At 47.1% G+C, this 13,606-nt stretch overlaps 1 long non-coding RNA gene across 1 annotated transcript in view; it reads left to right on the forward strand.

Annotated features, from left to right (window-relative positions):
* The window catches only part of LOC108543778 (uncharacterized), a 36,569-nt gene that overhangs the window by 20,305 nt on the left and 2,658 nt on the right, over window positions 1-13,606 (forward strand). The window contains exon 3 of the long non-coding RNA XR_001889669.1: window positions 125-321. This is a non-coding gene — a long non-coding RNA (uncharacterized LOC108543778). The remainder of the gene's footprint in view (window positions 1-124; window positions 322-13,606) is intronic.

Raw genomic sequence — 13,606 nt, forward strand, 5'->3', positions numbered from 1 at the left:
GGAGGGAGGGAGGGAGGGAGGGAGGGAGGGAGGGAGGAAGGAAGGAAGGAAAGAAAAGAGAACTTCATGTTTTCAAGATAAAAGTGCCTAATCTTTGGTTTGTATTTCTCCAACACTCTTGCAGGCAGTAGAATTGCTACTAACCTGGGAAGATGACCGGCACTGCTCCTGTGTTTTGCTTATGTAGTGTGAAGTGATGTTTTCCCATTACGATGTTGGGAACATCTCCAATACTGTCATCATTTACTCAGCTAGTAGAAAGCCTCTCCTGAGGCAGAGCCTGTGTTTTCAGTCTGGCCTCAGTATCTATTCCTGCTACAGGTGAGTCTGAGGTGACAAGACCAGTGTCTAGTTATGAAGCCCCTGCCTCCCCAGGGCTCCATCATGGATGAGTCCTGCACCATAATCAGCAGCCCTCTGCCCTCCCTCCATTGCACCCACCTGTGACTCTTCTCTTCTTTTCAATGCCCTCCCCCAACAACCTCTGCCGGTGACTTTGAATGTGTTGCGGGGGTCTTTGCAGAAGAATTGCCCGACTGAGTTTTGCCCAAATTCCTGACTCACAACATCTTGGAATATAATAAAATAGTTATTGTTTCAAGCAACTATGTGTATTTGATTTTTTAAACTTTTTGTTTTGAAATAATTTTAGATTTGCAGAAAAACTGCAAAAAATCATCAAAAGATTTCCCGTATGTTTTCATGCAACTTCCCCAAATGTTGACATCTTATGTAACCAAAGCCCAGTTACTTAAAAAATTAGGAAATTAATATTGAGGCAATACTGTTAACAAATCTATAAGCTTTATGCCCTTTACACCAGTTTCCCCACCAATGTCCTTTCTCTGACCCATGATTCCGTCCATGATTCCAGGTTGCATTTAGTTGTCGTGTCCCCTCAGTCTCCTCCAATTTGTGACAGTTCCTCAATGTCTGTCTTTGTCTTTTATGACCTTGACACTTTTAGAGAATTACTGGTCAGTTATTTTGCAGAATGTCCCTCAATTTGGGTTTGTCTGCATTTTCTTGTAATTAGCTTGAGATTATGCATTTTGGCAAGAAAATTAGAGAGGAGAGGTGCTTTTGTCAGTGCATCATATCAAGGGGTACATGATGAGGGCTGCTACATCTTATTGCTGGTAATTATTGAGTTAAAGAGATTTCCTTACCATATAATTATTAGTTTCCGTTTGTTAGTAATCCTACCTTGCAGGGAGACACCCTGAGACTATGTGAATATCCTTTTCATATTTTCATCCACTTAGTTTAATGTTGCCTGCAGCAATACACCACGAAATTATGGAATGATTTGTTATGCAGCAACAGACAACTAGTAAACCCATGAGAGTTAGTAGTGTGTTTCTTAAACTCTGAGGAAACAATTTGGCTTATAACCTTAGTTTAGCCACACAGCAGTTACTCTTACTACAACAAAACTGCCAGGAAAAACAGAGTACTAATCACATTAATCTTTAAATGAAATCAATTATAAAAGTGAGTAGTTATAATAGTTAAACCTACTTTACCCTCTGTGAACATTCTATATGATGGACTTGAGACAGTGGACCGAGTAACTGCTCAGGAAATCAGCACTACCTCAGTTACTTTCTGATGGGTCCTTATAATACAGTAAACAGAAGATTTCATAGACAGAAATACTGGCTCTTCAAGGCTTCTTCAATCATGAGAATGTTTCTGAGAAGCTTCTGAGCAAATACTTCTATGGAAGCTGATCACAGATCTGAGGTCTTTGCACTTCATAATTATTCTGTCAACCACAGTCATATTAAACCCCACTCTGCACACGTATCAGTAGCATTAGGACCTAACCCACTACACCCGCAGGGTCCAAAAAGAAAGAGGTATGTCCTCAACCAATGAATTTCTGATATTATAGACTTCATAAAATTCATGCCTTCCAATCCCAGACTCTACTATCATGGCCAAGGCCAGATCTGGTTGACTTGCCAATGGTGCTAAAGACTCTACTAAAGATTCTGGTGAATGCCAAGGCCAACCTTCATCCAAGTGACCAGAATACCTTTAATGAATGCCTGGTTTTCAGTAGCCTCTACATAAAAGGCACACTGATTTGCTACACCTACAACTATAGCTGTTGGCTTTTTGCTTGTTTTGACCTGAAACTTAATCATGGGCATGGCCTCTCTTTAAGGCTTTCTATCTCAGGTACCAAAGATGATAGCAAGAACAAAGTGCCTGTTCACTACATCAAAGATCAGATGGTTATCTGAGTCCAGCATCTAGGTGCAGGACTCTAGGTCCCCCAGGGAGTCCAGGCAACTGTTGAGGGTAGATGGGCCAATCTTTATTTTACCTTATTTTTTATTTTTTGGAGACAGGGTCTCACTCTTTCACCCCAGCTGGAGTGCATTGGCACTATCATGGCTCACTGCAGCCTCAACCTCCCTGAGTATCTGGGACTACAGGCATGCACCACCACACCCAGCTAGTTTTTGTATTTTTGTAGCGAGGAGGTTTTGCTGTGTTGCCCGGGTGGTCTCCAACTCTTGGGCTCAAACAATCCTCCAACCTAGGCCTCCCAAAATACTGGGACTACAGGAGTGAGCCACCATGCCTGGCCAAGATGGGCCAATCTTGAGTCTTGCCCAAATTCCTGACTCACAAAATCTTGAAGTATAATTAAATAAGTATTGTGTTTCTGTTTTTTTTTTTTTATTTTGTTTTGTTTGGTTTGGTTTTGAGACAGAGTCTTGCTCTGTCCCCCAGGTTGGAGTGCAGTGGCACGATCTCACTCACTGCAGCCTCCGCCTTCTGGGTTCCAGTGATTCTTTTGCCTCAGCCTCCCAGGTAGCTGGGATTACAGGCATGTGCCACCATGCCTGGCTAATTTCTGTATTTTTAGTAGAGATGGGGATTCACCATGTTGGCCAGGCTGGTCTCGAACTCCCAACCTCACGTTTTCTGCCCGCTTCGGCCTCCCAAATTGCAGGATTACAGGCATGAGCCACTGCATCCAGCCTAATTGGTATTGTTTTAAGCCACCAAGTTTATTTGATTTTTTTAACTTAGTGTTTGGAAATAATTTTAGGCTTAACAGAAAAATTGCAAAAGTAGTAAAGAGGTTTCCCATATGTTTTCATCCAGTTTCCCCAGATGTTGGCATCTGATATAACCAAAGCCCAATTACTTAAAAAATCAGGAAACTAACATTGAGGGAATACTTTTAACTAATCTGCAAACTTTATTCTTTTTCATCAGTATCCCCACCAATGTTCTTTCTCTGGATGCCATGGCACCAGTCCTCAGGAATAAGAATACCCCCTAATTCCCTTGCACTTTGATTTCTTTTGTTTTTTCTTTTTCTTTTTGACAGGGTCTCTCTCTGTCACCCAGGCTGGAGTGCAGTGGCATAATCATAGGTCATAGCAGCCTTGACGTCTTGGGCTCAAGTGATCCTCCCACCTCAGCTTCCCAAAGTGCTAGAATTACAGGCATGAGCCACTGTGCCCAGCTCACTTTGCTTGCTTTACTTAACAGAATGTACTATATAGATGGTCCCTTATCTGTGTACATAGATCTATATGATTCTATTTCATTATTCTATTGAATTTAAGTGGCTTCTTGTATTTCACTGTTATAGTCAATGCTGCAGGGAATGTCCTTGTATAATCGTCCACCTTTGTATATAAGAACATATCTAGTGGAGGGGGAATGTAAAATAGTCCAGATGCTGTGAAAAAAAAATTAAATATAGAATTACCATATGATCCAGCAATTCCTCTTGTGGGCATACACCCAAAAGAATTGAAAGCAGGGATGCAAACAGCTATCTGTGCAGTCATATTCACAGCAGCATTATTCATGATAGCCAGAAGTTGAAAGCAACCCAAGTGTCCACCGATGGATAAATGGATAAACAAAATGTTGTTTCTACAACTGGACACAGTGGAAGAGTTTTAAGCAGGGGAATGTCACAGTTCAATTGGCAGTCTTGGTGTGTTCAGATGGGATTATGTATAGGCTGGAATTGGGCAAGGTAGACTAGCTAGAAAGCTGTTTCACAAGTCCAGGCCTGAGATGATGGTGCCTTCGACCAGGAGGGTAGAAGTGGGGATTCATTCAAAAAATAAGCTCAGAATTAGTTATTGGGCACCTACCACGTGCTAGGCTGTTCTGGGTTCTAGAGCTACAGAAGTGACCAAGAAAAAGTCCCTACTGTCAGGGAGCTGACATTCTAGTTTGGGGGTGGGAGATTGTTAGGGAGAGACAACAGAAAACAAATGTATAAAAAGGGTGTGCTCTGAAGAAAACTGAAGCAGGCTAAGTGGACAGAGAGTGAGGAAGGAGGGGCTATCTTCTATAGGAAAGATCTAGGAAGTGATGCTTGGGCTGATACCATAATGAGGTAAGAAGGGAGTCATGTGAACCTGGAGGAAGGAGTGCTCCAGACAGAGGGACCAGTAGGTCCAAAGGCCCTGAGGCAAAAATGTACTCAGTGCATTTCAGGAGCAAACAGCAAGAAGGAGGCCAGTGTGGCCAGCAGTGAGCTGGGAGAGGCAGGTGTGGGGTCCAGGCCAGATCTGCAGGGCCCCAAGTTTCAGACTCAGCAAAGACTGGGGATTTTACTCTGAATAAAATGGAAACTTTATTTACTTTTTCCAGTTCCGCATCTGATCTGACTCTAGGCATAAGGGAAAGCAGACAATTGACACAGATGTCTACGTGAATGGCCCAGCCTCAAGGCAACCATGACTTGAATCAGGGCTAAGTGGCGGCAGTGGACGTGGTGAAAAGGGAGGAATAATCTCATGTCTTTTGAAGCATGCTTTGATGGGATTTGCTGATGGACTGGATGGGGGACATGAGAGAAAGGGAGGAATTAGGATGACTCCAGAGTGCGTTGGTCTGAGCAATTGGAGGGGAGTGCTTGGCTATTTACTGAGATGAGGAAGGCTGAGAGTGGAATAGGGATGGAGTGAGAAGGGGAAAGAATTGTGGAATTAAGGGAAAGAGTGGATTCATGAGACACTTAGTAAATCACATCTCCAGGGCTTAGAGACTTCTTGGATGTGGTGGGAGAGGTAGGGAACAGAAATAAGTGGGTTTCTGGCTTGTGAACTGGGGAGATGTTGGTGTCATTTTCTGAGATGGAGAAGCCGTGGGGCTAGTGCTGCTGCAGGAGTCTGGGACATCAGAAATCTGGGTGGCAGATGCTGAGATTGTAGCCCCAAATCTTCATTCCCTTTTCCACTTGGCTCCCTCCCTCACTTCTTTAGGAATTTCTTCAGAGGTCTTTTTATTACCGAGGCTTTTTCTGACCACCTTCTCTTGAATATTGGGTCTACCTCGCCCCTGCTTGCTCCCTTCTCTTCCCTGGTTTTATTCTTCTCACCTCATTTATGAACAACCGATATCATTACCTATTTATGTGACTGTCTCCCTGTCTCCCCCAACTACATTGTCAATGTCATGAGAGCAGGGATTCGTGTCCATTTTGTTCATGGCTTTATCCTAAGCACTTAGAACAGTGCCCTGGCACATAGCGGCAGTCAGTAAATATTTGTTGTCTGAGTAGGAAAATGCCAAGTGAAGGGTGAAGTGGTGGTAGGGGCTAGGATGATCTCTGGAGGCCACCCCTGATTTTTATTTCTTTGAGGCTGCTCCAGTCTGGACTCAGTGAATCTTGGTGAAACTGACTTGGCCCTAGAAGCTGAAAGCAGATGGGACAATGGCAGAGGGCAACAGGGAACTGGAATGAAGAAGAAACATAGGAGACTCCATTTCCTCACCTGAGGTGTAAAATGACGTATGACTTCCCTAAAAGGCTGCAAGTGATGGATTGGATGTGGAGGGTGGGAGGAAGAGGAATCAATGTTTCTAGAGTACAAGGTAGGAGTGGCGGAAGTAGAGATAGGGTAAGACAGTAAATGTTTGCAGTTTAGTAATAAAGGGTGTTTTTCTGTGAAAAGCTGGTAGTCAAGAAAGGAGGAGAGGAGGCCAGACTGCCTGGTAGTGATAGCGACAGGAGGCAGCCAGATGCCTAGGTGGGTACCTGGTGAAACCGTAACTCCAAGGCAAAGCCAGTTTAAAGCCCGAAAGCCAAGCTACAAGTTAAATCCTCAGACCAGATGGAAAAGTTGTCTTCCCATTTGGTGTGCTTTCCTCTGATTGATCCCCACCCTTCGTCTATTTTTCATATACTTACCCTTCCCTAATTGGTTTTGTACACTGTTGTGCCCACCTTTGAGTGATGTCTTCGCTTTAACCTATTTTGCATATTCACAAACCAATGAGCACACACTCCCCATCCTGTGCCTGTAAAGACCCCAGACTCAGTCAGTAAAGGGGAAGACAGCCGTACTTTGAGGAGATGAGTAGACTTTGGGGAAGAGACTGTCAGACTGTGGAAGAGATGGCCTGACTTTGGGGGAAGATGACTGGCCCTTCCCAACCCCTCTCCAGCTCCCCTCTCCTCTGAGAGCCATTTTCATCTCTTAATAAAATTCCCTGCCTTCACCATCCTTCAATTGTCCACGTGACCTCATTCTTTTTGGATGCCAGGCAAGGGCTCTGGATCCACCAAGTGCGGGTCCCCAGAAAAGCTGTTACACTGGCCCTTTGCCCTTGCTGGCAGAGGGCAACCACTCCACGCAATGAGGCAAGGGTCCAACTGAGCTGCTAACGCACCACTATTTATGGACACTGGAACTAAGAAATCACTGTAAAACTCACTCTGGGGCTTTGGGGTCACAGGCACCCTCACCTGGGTACTGCTGCCAGGGGCCAACTGAGCTGCTAATATACCACTGTCCTTGGATGATGGAACTAGTGTCATGGGATCTTTGGGGTATTGCTTTTCTGGCCGGAAACCTCTGTGGCCAGTGGTGCCTTTACTCAAGTTCTTGTCCTGCATCCACGAGGAATGAGGTATGCAGACAAGTGAAGGGCAAGCAAAATAAAAAGGAGCTTTATTGAGTGTTAGAACAGCTCAGAGGCGCCGGGTGCTGTGGCTCATGCCTGTAATCCGAGGCGAGGCGGGTGGATCATGAGGAGAGGAGATCGACACCGTCCTGGCTAACACAGTGAAACCCCGTCTCTACTAAAAAAATACAAAAAAGTTAGCCAGGCATGGTAGCGGGCACCTGTGGTCCCAGCTATTTGGGAGGCTGAGGCAGGAAAATGGCATGATCCCAGGAGGTGGAGCTTGCAGTGAGCCGAGATCACGCCACTGCACTCCAGCCTCAGCAACAGAGCAAGCAAGACTCCATCTCAAAAAAAAAAAAAAAAAGAACAGCTCAGAGGAGACCCCAATGGGTAGCTCCTCTCTAGGCCAATCATTCCATCCAGTGTTTAGCTCTTAGCAGAGAGGATAGTTCCTCACTGCTGCTGCTCATCCCATCATCTTCCCAGCTCTCAGCAGAGAGGGTAGCTCCTCTCTGCAGCTGGTCATCCCATGATCTCTCCAACCTCTGCTCTGCTTTGGCTAAACTCAGGGCTTTTATGGGCCTCAGAGGAGAGGAAGTGAGTGCTGATTTGTCCATGGGCAGGCCTGAAAAGGCACCACAAGTTCCCGCTGACTCCAGTCCTTGGGACTGGCAGCCCAGCCCCCAGGCTTCAGGTCCTCCCTGGCCTGAAGGTAGAGCTTCAATGGGCACCAGTCCTTTCCTGCCCAGGAGCCTGTCTGCCTCTTACCACCACTCATGGCACCCAGGCCACTCGTGCCAAGGGTGACCACAGGCCAGCAGCGAGCTGTCCCCAGCCTCATTTCAGCCTCCTTCCCACACTTGTTGGCACCCAAAGTCTGGAGCGGGAGGGCTGAGGCAGCAGGGGGCTGGTGCATCAGTGATGCCCTGAGCCTGTGCACACCTAGCCAGACTGCAATAGGCTCAGCCCCAACCCTGCCCTGAGATCAGAGTGGGCATCGGGAGCGGGGAGAGGCCAGGCAGTGGAGGCAGACACCCCTGAGCCTGCCACGACTGGGTCTGGGGACCCTCCTGGACCCCCAAGAGTTAACAGGAGGTCTGGGCCCACAGCCAAGACTTGGGTGGCTGCAACTGTCCCTGGGGAACTCCTATCCTGCCAACTCAGGAGAGGCATGGCTTCCACCTGTCCCCAGCTCTGCAGAATGCACATCCCTGGTCATGCCCCTTCTCTGTGTCTCCCCACAGTGGTGGCAGGTAAGGAGCAGGTGGCATGGTGGCCAAAGCCAACTCTGCACAAATGAACCTGATGCTCCTAGGACTGGTCCTGTGAGTCCCAGCCGCACCTTTGGCTGGATGCTCATTGGCTCCCAGGACACAGCAGGGAGCAAGGTTGAAGCTGCAGCAGAGGCTCCGGGCCTGGGCACGGGTCTGGCCTGGCTGGGTGGGGGGGCAGCACAGTCGGCTACCATAGGGACATGGGACACAGGGGACCCACCGCCACTACTGTTGCTCCCATAGCCACTCCTGCTGCCTCCTTACAGTCTGGGGCATGGGGGTGCTACAGGCCCTTACCCAGCCCAGGCCAGCATCCAGGGTAGGGGTGACATTGGTCCAAGTTCTCTGGGGCTCTGGGGCAGCCCAGGACTCCCCCTCACCTGGCTTGAGACCCTGCCAGGGGTGCACCTCTGGGAGCAGATTGCAGGCCCTGGACCTGGTCACTGGGAGCCACAGGCTTGGCAGTCACCTTGACACTGGGTGGATCCTGGGGATGCAGCCTTGGGCCACCCCACGCTGAGTCTCCCACCGAGGCACGGGGACCTGGCACAGGAATCTAGTGCCGTTTGCAGGGTGGGCATGATGGCCACATCACTGTCTGGGTCTGGGAGGCAGGTGACATTCCCACTTCCTGCCCCAGGCCTCTGAAGCCCGACTACGACCCTGCATTTGGGGCCCAACTCCTGTGCTCGGTGCGCAAGCACACCACCACTCTGGGCTCAGCTCTGCCTCAGGGCCCCTCTGTACCCAACTGTGCCATTCCCCCACTGGCGGGTGGTTCAATCTGCCACAGTGGCTCCACTGCAGTGGCTCCCTGGGGCAGGATCCCCGGGCAGCAGGCCCTGGGGACCATTTGCCTTGGCATCCACACCCAAAGACCCACGGCCCACACCCACACCCCACCACAGCCGGTGCCATGGCAACTGCCGCTTTGGACGGCCCACCACTGCCATCGCTAGGAGAGCACTGTAGCACCCGGTTTTGTGTCTCCCACCTGGGCACTGCTGTGGGCCCTGCACAGAGCTTGCTCCTTCTGGCACCTGTAGCTGCCAGCCAGATCCCGCACTTTCTCACTCACATGCTCCTTCCCACAAGGGGTTCAGTGCAGCAGAGCAAATAAACAGGGTACCCCTGTCACGAGTCTGGCGAAGGGGTGAAGAAAAAAATCCTGCATCATCAAGGGCTCATCTGGAATTTGTCAGAAGGGTGAGTAGAAGCAGATCTGACTCATCACTTCTTTTCCAACAGTCCTCAGACTTTTGGAAATGTCCAATGTCCTCAGACTTTCCTCTGAAGGCAGATGAAGCACCCAACCTCAGGGTGGTCAGTTGAGAATGCATGGTACAGTTACAGAGGGCCGGATGTGGCTCTGCCATCCTTCTCTCTCTTTTAGGTGAAAGGAATGTTGGCCTGTTTCCCTTCACAGAGGACTAGCTGTCACGTAGGACTGGAATAAGATCCTGGGGCAACTGAAGTCATCTGGCTGAGGGCACTCCCTGGCTTTGCCATAAGGCCCCTAGACTTGGCTTGGTCCCCAACCGCCTGTTAGAGCATCGGCCAAGACCCATAGACTTTTCTATGCAACTCTTCCTTCCTTCTTTCACGTTTTGAAATGGCTTCTATCTCTTCTTTTATAATGTTAAGGGTATTGCTGCAAACTGCAGAGGTATTACTAGGTAGAACGAGCATCTGGCCCAGCCATCAGCTATGCAATTTGGAAAAATGCGATTTCTGTCTGTTCTTAGAAGCAAGGAAGGTACAGTGATTAACAGTCTTTTCCCAGTTGAAGCGACCCATGTGCACAAAGCAGGAGGCTTTTTTACCCCCAGGCACCTCCCCACACTATGATACTTAAGCTGTTTCCACCCCCCATTCTTTTCTCCACCATGTCAGGAGTTCACATAGCCCTGCAAGTATAGGGAGCTTTTCTATGTGAGAAGTTTTTTTTCCCCTACCTTAGTAGTCTGCTTATGATAGGGAAGCAATGGGGGAGTGACCCACCAGCTTCTGGCTGCAAATTTGGCAAGGGTCATCTGGGACTTAATTTACATGAATCCATGCACCCTCGAGACACTTTTTTGTCCCAAACTCAATTCCAAGCTTCAGTATGAAGCCTTAGAAAGAAAAACTGGCCGGGCGCGGTGGCTCACGACTGTAATCCCAGCACTCTGGGAGGCCGAGGCGGGCGGATCACAAGGTCAGGAGATCAAGACCATCCTGGCAAACGCGGTGAAACCCCGTCTCTATAAAAATACAAAAAATTAGCCGGGCGCTGTGACGGGTGCCTGTAGTCCCAGCTACTCGGGAGGCTGAGGCAGGAGAATGGCGTGAACCCGGCGGCGGAGCTTGCAGTGAGCCGAGATCGTGCCACTGCACTCCAGCCTGGGCAACAGAGCAAGACTCTGTCTAAAAAAAAAAGAAAGAAAAACTGGATCTGAGGGATCCAGAGGCAGACAACAATGGAAGGTAAAGGTTACAGTGCAGGTGAGCATGATTAATTCCTGCTGAGTAAGCCAAGCCCCTATTTCATGGATAGAGGTCATGCTAGTACTCATGGCATAAATGAGGTCTGGGGAATTCAAAGGTTACGACAGCAGGGGGACAAGCAGCACGTGGGTGAGTGTGGATAATTCCCACCCCCTAGGCCACCTGTCAACATGGGTAAAAGCCACATTCACACCCATGGGTGGCACCCTGCCAAGGTCACCTGGACTCGGGGATATAAGGATGGAAGAAAGAAGGGGTGGCCAGGCGTGGTGGCTTATACCTGTAATCCCAGCACTTTGGGAGGCTGAGGCAAGTGGATCACTTGAGGTGAGGAGTTCAAGACCAGCCTCGCCAACATGGCTAAATCCTGTCTCTATTAAAAATACAAAAATTAGCCAGGTATGGTGGCATGTACCTGTAATCTCAGCTAACGGGAAAGCTGAGGCTGGGGAATCACTCAAACTCAGGAGGTGGAGGTTGCAGTGAGCCAAGATCATGACATTGTGCTCCAGCCTGGGCAACAGAGTGAGACTATGTACCCCCACCCCCCCCAAAAAAAACACTAACAAGAGGGACACCTCTTCTTTGTCTTCCTAATGTACCCTGGGTATTTGCTGGGAAGAGAAAGGAACTAAGAGCTGCCTTGTTCCCCTCTTTCCAGATGGGTAACCAATCATCTTCAGTCTGTACTTCTCTCAAATGCCTCCTGAATCACTGGGTCTCCTTTGAAAAAAAAAAATGCCTTCGTTTTCCTTTTTTCTCCTCTGTCCTCTCTTTGCAGACAGGTAATCATGTCCCCATGACACAGGACACTCCCCTCAGATGCATCCCCCAGACTGGGAAAAGTTAATTTCTCAAACCTTAAACTGCTTGACTGAAAACTGAGCTTGAGGCAGGGGGCACTGAGTGCGGTGGCTCACGCCTGTAATCCCAGCACTTTGGGAGGCCAATAAGGGCAGATTACCTGAGGTTAGAAGTTTGAGACCAGCCTGGCCAATGTGGTGAAACCCCGTCTCTACTAAAAATACAAAAATTAGGCCGGGTGCGGTGGCTCAGACACCTGTAATCCCAGCACTTTGGGAGGCCGAGGCGGGTGGATCACCTGAGGTCGGGAGTTTGAGACCAGCCTGACCAACATGGATAAACCCCATCTCTACTAAAAATACAAAATTAGCTGCATGTGATGATGCATGCCTGTAGTCTCAGCTACTTAGGAGACTGAGGCAGGAGAACCACTTGAACCTGGGAGGTGGAGGTGGTGGTGAGTTGAGATTGTACCATTGCATTCCAGCCTGGGCAACAAGAGCGAAACTCTGTCTCAAAAAAAAAAAAAAATTTGTCAGGCATGGTGGCATGTGCCTGTAATCCCAGCTACTCGGGAAGCTGAGGCAGGAGAATTGCTTGAACCCAGGAGGCGAGGTTGCAGTGAGCTGAGATCACGCCATTGCACTCTAGCCTGGGTGGCAAGAGTGAAACTCCGTCTCAAAAACAAACAAACAAACAAAAAAACTGAGCTTGGGGGAAGGGAACCCAGAGGCCTGACATGCGGACAGAAGGGTAAAAGTTTTCTGCCAGTCAGACCTCTGGCCTCTCTCTCCCTGTGCAAAATGTTAAAAGAAATGGTAAAGTTCAAAAGCCAGAAATATTGGTGGCTTGGCATGGCTAAAGTTGGGTACTAAGGGATTTAAAAGGGTTATCTTAAAGAGTGTTCAGCTTAATTAAAAGTGGATATCCAAGCTATAGGTATATTTAAAAGACCTTTGTGTTTTCTCTTCATGGATCTTGTTTTCTGAAAACAATTTTTTCTCAGTCAACTGAATTATTTTCTCCAATTTGTCTTGTCACTCTTCATGCATGCGTGAGAGGCCTTAAGATAACTTCTGAGAGCATGAGACTCCTTGGGAAAAACAGAGAAGTTGCCACAGATTCCATTTTGGAAAAAAAGAAAAAACAACTCTGTTTTTCTTACAGAACCCCACGAATTAAAAGCAGATAGATCCTTTTCAAACTCTGTTTTTGTCTTCCAGCTATGCTTATTAGGCCCTGGAAACTGCATGCTTTCCTAGCCCTGCTTCTTGAAGTACTCCATCCTGAGGCCAATAATCCAATTAGGAGATTGGCAAATTAAAAATCTTACAACTACTGAAACTTCTGTCTGTCTGTGTAATCACATATGTGTTATTTATGTGTGATGTTTATATAAAAAAAGAGTTCTAATTCGCTTAAAGAAAATAAGTGCTTAGATCAAACATTTTTTGAAGGAAAAACAAAAGCTGTATTGCCTTTTAGTTCATGTGACTTTAATCTTTGAGAAAGAAAAACAATTTTGAAGATAATTGGTAAAATACAAATGTCATCAAAATGAAAATATGCAGTCTAACATATGCGGGTCAGATACTAGGTTTGCTAAATGTTATAAGGTTATAAACTGCTTCTTTGGCTTTTGAGAACTGTTTGACCTGCCTGCTTTACAATTTGGTAAGGTCTGGGGACATATGGAATTCACCACACCCTTAACTATGCTGGAAAGAGTCACACTTTATCTGTACCTAGTACATAATTAAAATAACTTACCAGGTTTTACATTAAAATTAAAAATTGCTAAGAGTTACCATTACAACATGAAACTAAGACTACTGAAAATAGATTTACATGCAATGGTGAAATTTGACTTTCTCTCTTGAAGATTTTCATGTAATAGTAAAGGATAATGAAAGGTTTTGCCTTGTTTTAAAATTTTGAGTCATCATTTTGGCTAAAATAAATAACATGGTAATCTGGAGTTCTATTTCAAAATATTAAGTGTTTTAAATCTTTAATATGTTTGACAGACTTCCCAAAATCAAACTTCAGGTTCAAGGTTGTCTTTTCTAACCCCTAACTTTTGGATGCTACTGAAGGCCCCAGAGCATCCAAAAGAGAGGTAAACAGGATTATTT

The sequence above is a fragment of the Rhinopithecus bieti genome, unplaced genomic scaffold (genome assembly GCF_001698545.2).
Source record: "Rhinopithecus bieti isolate Rb0 unplaced genomic scaffold, ASM169854v2 scaffold_21412, whole genome shotgun sequence".
NCBI lineage: Eukaryota > Metazoa > Chordata > Mammalia > Primates > Cercopithecidae > Rhinopithecus > Rhinopithecus bieti.